Source organism: Pongo abelii, chromosome 6 (assembly GCF_028885655.2).
Source record: "Pongo abelii isolate AG06213 chromosome 6, NHGRI_mPonAbe1-v2.0_pri, whole genome shotgun sequence".
Taxonomy (NCBI): domain Eukaryota; kingdom Metazoa; phylum Chordata; class Mammalia; order Primates; family Hominidae; genus Pongo; species Pongo abelii.
In genome coordinates this window covers 111,787,501-111,793,474 of record NC_071991.2, presented here as the reverse complement: position 1 = coordinate 111,793,474, position 5,974 = coordinate 111,787,501, and the positions used below count along the sequence as shown (strand labels likewise).

Below are 5,974 nucleotides of genomic sequence, written 5' to 3'. Positions count from 1 at the left end.
GGAATTTGTCTTATAACCCAAAGAGGTCGGACTTCAGTCTTCCCTGAAAGAGCCTCCTGGATGCAACTTAGCAGGTGTCTCAGCTCCCTAAGAATGGAATAATTTTGGTTAGTCCCTGAGTACCTATCAAGTGTAATAAAATTTGGGTCTTTATGTGTAACAGAAATTCACCAAATGGAAAATTTCCATCGATTACACTTTCCACATACTTTCTTTTAGTGCCTAATATGCCAATCTGAAATTGTTCCCAGCTCATAGACCCTATCTACTGATAACCCTCTATTCTCATTGCCATCAAAAAAACAAAAATGAATTGGAAAATCAGTGGACCTCCTGTCTTACTCCCTTTCCTGTCCTCGTGGCAGAAGTCACAAGTAGATGATGGCACATTTTTCTTGTGTAGTGAAAGGTATGGCCTCAGAACCATCATCAGGTATTTACTGAGCCTCTATTATGTGCCAGGCACCCCAGGCAGACGCTATGCATCCATGTTAGAGTTGGCAAATGACATGAAACCAGTTTTGCAGTTCAGATACAGAGCCTACTTTCAATTTTACTTTTCTTAGACCTTGTGTGACTAACACAATCTAGCTTGTTAGTCCCCCGTCACTGCTCTCTTTCCATTGGGCTGGAACAGGAATCCCCTCACACGAAAAAGCGCTGTGTTATATAGCTCAGTCATGAACACATTGAATTATTGAATACTGTTAGCATCTTCCTAAAAGTCAAAAGGCAAGTGAGTGGATGTTTTTTGTGACTCAGTGAGAATGCAAAACTTATTGATTTAATTACAGTGATCTCTAAACAAAAAGTTGCTACCTATTAACCTCCCAATGGGCTTAAATGTAATTGCTTCTGACACCTGAGATAGGAAAAATGAATTCTTCTGTTCAAGCCATAACTTTGGAGTTCTTTGGCACACAACATGAAAACTTTTTTCCTCTGATTTTGATTACTTTGGAAATAAGCCTTAATAAGTCACTTAAATTCTGCCAAAGTACTTGAAGCCTCTTTGAATGCCTGATCTCAAGGTGACTGTCTCTCAAATTTTATGTATCATATGTACTTTTCAAATGACCCAGTGATTTTTTCTAAAAGCTAGAAATAACAATTTTAGTGTCAAAATGCCCCCCCTCTAAAATTTTAGGATACTAATGCTCAAGACTATTCTTTTAGCAACATGACAACTATTGACATGTTCATTATCTAATAATAACAGTTTTAAATTTATGCAGAGGGCAGAATTAATGAGATATTTCCATTTTGTGGTGGAGACTATTTCTAAAATGATGGGATACGTGTTGGTGAAATAAGTATTGTCAAATAACACAACTATCTGATTATGCATCACAATGAGTATTAAACAAACCCTCCACAGTGGTAAATAAGGTGTCTCAGACTGGAGACAACCAAAAATGTTGGATTATTGTAGGCGGCTCACATACCATTTTGCGGTTATGGGGAAAACAGTGGCATCTGTAAAATGATTTTAAAATTCATGTTTTATTATTTGCAATCTTTTTTTAATTAACTTTGAAATTAACTGATTTCTATTATCAGAGAGTTCAAAACTACAAACAAATGCATGGCATTGCTAGCAAGCATTTGCTATTATTATAAGACTTTCAACATCTAGGTTTAATATTTGCCGATGAAACATTTCTATTGAGCCTCAGCCCTATTGAGGCTGGGTTGATTTGGTTTCTTGCGGATTAACTGTATAGGAGCTCCTTTCTTTGGTGAAGGGCATTAAATAAAACATTTAAATACTGGTGCACAGTTCAACTCCAAGGACTTGCTCAATGCTCACCCAGATTTTCCTTAGCTTTTGTTCTCCGAAAAGCTTATTTTTTTGGCTTATGGAAAATGTGTGAATTTATTATCATAATAACTTTATATTAGAAGTGTCTTTTTAAAATTTTATGACTTTTCCCTGAGACTTCTTGTGAGTTTTTTTCCCCCAGCACATTTGAGAAAAGAGGATTGGTAATTTAAAAATGTTGCCTTTTCTATAGCAGCCTATCAGTACACTTAAAGGAAAGCAGGGAGGCCAGGTCAGGTGTTCTTCCTACATCATTTCCCATGACTCCAGGGATGTCCACTGCCTCCACAGGGAGGAAGAGAATGGTGGCTTAGGGGCTTTGCCTCACATCAGCATCCCTGGATGTTATCACGGGAACCTGCAAGCTGTTTTACACAATTTCCACCAGGCAACAGCAAATTGCTATTGAACATGAGGATCTACGAGTGACTGAGAAGGGAATCACACAGCTAGTCCACTTTCAAATTGATGACCTCTTCAGTGCTATCATCATGACATGAAGAGTTGAAAAAATACATATCATGTTTAGTCATAACAGGAACATTTTCTTTAATAACTCTTTTCATTTTTTCTTTCTGTTCATCGTCACCTCTGGATGTGAATATTCGCTGTCAAACCTTTGATCCCAAAGATCCTCAAATATGAAAGGAGGGACAATTTTTATAATGTGGATGTTTTAATTTTCTGTAAGAGTGCTGGAAACTAAAAACCCATGAAGTTAGGGGATAAGATCAGCTTCAGCTTTAGAAAAGAGATTGACTGATATTTATTCAAAGATTTTTAAGTGAACCTTCACAACAGAGTGTGAAACCGTTAATGTGTATCCGGAGCTTAAGGTTCTGATTTTGTTTTCTTCCTGGAGCATGTGTGTGTGTGAGTGCCTATGTGTATATATTGGCTTAAGCAATATGGTCATCACCTGTAAGGTGCAACATTATAAACTCTTTGTTTTACTATGGCTGGTCTTTCCATTTATTCAGGTGTCACACAGTTTCATTTAGCCGGTGTTGATGGCGACCGATCATACGGAGGGTAAAGGGAATAGTACGTTAAATTGTGGGTAAAGCCACGTCTTATTTTCTCAAGTTACACATTCTCTTATAGTTATCTTGTGCCTTGGTGTTTACAGTTTTCCATGCAGTTAAAAACCAAAAAAAAAAAAAAAAAAAAAAAAAGCGAAAAGATAGAGCTTATTATCTTTTCCTTCATCAGCATTTGAACATTAGGATTTGTCTTAATATCCTTTTGTAAAATATTTGAAACGGTAGGGAGTTGGATGTTTAGCCTTCATTACACTTATTCAAGAAAATACTTAAAGTGTGACTTGCCATCTGTATTTCTTCTCTGCTTAGTTAGATTTTAAGTTGACATCTTTTTTGTCTTTTTATTTTAAAAATTCAGAAGTAATTTAGTGACCAACTTTTTACAAAGCACCTGAATCCTCCATTGATTCAACAGCACAAAATATCTGGGTAACAAGTGTTTTAAACTACAGGAACACATGAGTTTGAATTTAGGTTTATGTACAAAACATCTGCCAAATCAGTTTTACTCATTTCTTGTTATTTCTAATCTCTAAATTGTTCTCCTTATATTAAAGTATAGAAAATGCTCAGACTGGATTCACATCTTGTTATGTAGCCTTTAGTAAGTTAACAAAATACACTGGACAGGATACATTGGTAATCACTTACTTTCAACTAATTGATAGAGAAAAAAATGTAATGTTCAAGGACATTAATCTCATTTCCATACTTCTTTTTAAAACCATTTTTTAATCCTGTGGAAAGTCCTTTAGTCAAGGTATCCTTTCACTAGGATGACAGAAAATATTAAGTTATGCATAAAATTAAAAAATTCTCAACAGATACATTTTCCCTTTACTTTTGATCGTGAGGAGATTTGGAAGTTAGGTTAAAGTAGGAAGTGAAATTTTCTAATGCTGGGGCCCTATCTTGCCTGTTTTTTTCCACTAATATGGGTCTGGAACAGATCCCTAATATCCTAAAAAGCATTTCCTTGGAAGCTACTTACCTATCTCCGACACATTCCCCTAAACCATGGCTGGATGCTGTGGGTGTGACTGATATCCAGAGGCAAAACAAAAGAAGACAATAAAGCAAAAAATGTCATAAAGTTAAAAAGTGTAATCATATTTTCCCCTGGCATTTTTTAATGTTCAGAATTTATAATGTCAAATTGTATCAGAATAAAAACACGAAAACATGAGATGAGTGTGTGGGGAAGCAATTTGGAACATGAAGACAGTTTTTAATGGAATGCATTTGACAAGCAGCCTCCATCTTTATTGACTACATTTGAGTATGGTCTGGTTTATGAATCCCCAATCCCTAAGAAAATAATTTTAAACAAATTGTGGGACATGTGTACACAAATTTATGACTTGGCTCTGGCATGGAAGAATGGTCTCTCCGAAAGAATAAAATCCTATTGGTTATAAATGGGTCAAAAAGAATTAGATTTTTTTATTTATACTTCAGAAATGTAATCAAGTGAATGAAATGGTTTCATATACATTTTTACATCCAACAGCAGTGACACACTGTTCATACATTAATTCTATAGTAAAATGTACATCCTTCTTTTTTGCTAAGTAAGATATGCCAAGTGTTCATGGACAAAAAAAACCTTTCGTTGCAACCTGAACTAGTGAAATAACAAGGGTAAGCCGTGTTCCTTTCAATAGCTTTATAGACTTAATAAAGCTATTGTCCAAATGTGTGTTAATACTGGCATGTGTAAGATGAAGTCTCAAAATTCTCAAAAATGTAAATGTCCAACTTGAAAACTTTACAAAATATCATATTGGATTTTGTGACTGAATCTGCCCAGAGACATTAAAGTCCAGGATGGTTTATTTAAGTGTACTTCTGTAGCTCTATTCCTAGCTGACTATTCTTCGATTCCCTAATCACAAAGAAATGCATTCTTATGAAGTTAAGCAGCTGTAGACACAGAATGCTGATGACATTTTCTCCATATCTGAGTTATCTAAAGAAAACCCAGTTAGTGGTAATTCTTCCAAATACTTGTAACATTCACATAAAATTTTAATTGATTTTCAAATAGTACAACTGTGCCACGAATCCAACCACATAGAATATAAGCCTTAAGTCCACTAGGTTTAAGCAATTGTGTCTTTGTAGACTAAAACTATGTAAAATAAAATCTGATAACTCCCTGGTGTTAGAGGTAGACAGTTTTCTTTCAAATCCTAGGTTTGGTCCTTTATTTTATTCAGCAGTGAAAGCCATGAATACAGAACGAATAACAGCTGTTACAATTCTCAACCATGACTTCTAACGTCAGAGAATTCAAAGTATGAACATAGTACACAGTAATGAAAAGTATCAAAAATTAGTTTACCTCAAAAAAGATAAATAAAACAGGTATATTCCACCAATACATAAACAGATGTTTGTGCTACAGTTTAAAATTTGCTGTATACAAAAGATCATAGTCCCCAAATCAGCTTATGATAGAAGCAAGAATACATGAGCCATTTAAATTGTCAGACATTATGCTTTATAAGGTATGCACAGAAGTTCAAGCAATAAATACATACATTAGTTCAAAGCCTTACAATAGCTACGCAAAGCAGATGCAGAAAAGCAGATTTGCTATTACTAGCAAGCAATGATATAAGAGTAAAAATTCATGAAATGCATTAAAGCAACATTTTTCTTAGAAAAAGTCTGGTCATTTATGGGTCCACCAACATTTTTACATAATATGCACAATTATCAAAATACAGACCAAGCATTTCAGAAAACTCCAAAAAACCTAAAATCTATTTTCAAAGCAATTGCAGTTTTGGAGGTTTTTCTGGTATAATGTGCAAGCAGCTATTTTTTAAAATTGTATTCATATAAAACCCATGCAAAACTCTACAGGTATATGCATTCTGTGGCTGAGACTTCCTTTCAAAAGTTTTCTAACTGAGGTATGCATACTTTAGCATTGTAGTCTTAGGCCACCCTCCTGATGGTACAACTCTCCCAGTTACTTCCAGTCCATCAAAGCCTTTTGAACATGCACCTGAAAGACCCATTTTTCCTTTCAGATAATCCTTAACAGTAGGATCCTAGATGACTGAAAACCATCTTTCACCATACCCATCTTTCTTTTAAT

At 35.0% G+C, this 5,974-nt stretch overlaps 1 protein-coding gene across 22 annotated transcripts in view; it reads right to left on the bottom strand.

Moving 5' to 3' along the window:
• Positions 1–5,057: 5,057 nt before the first annotated feature.
• The window catches only part of FOXP2 (forkhead box P2), a 607,270-nt gene continuing 606,353 nt past the window's right edge, over positions 5,058–5,974 (bottom strand). For all 22 annotated transcript variants that reach the window (XM_054559697.2, XM_054559694.2, XM_063726142.1 and 19 more), the window contains one exon: positions 5,058–5,974. This exon is cut by the window's right edge and continues 2,295 nt beyond it. The gene's annotated coding sequence lies outside the window, so the exon portion shown is untranslated.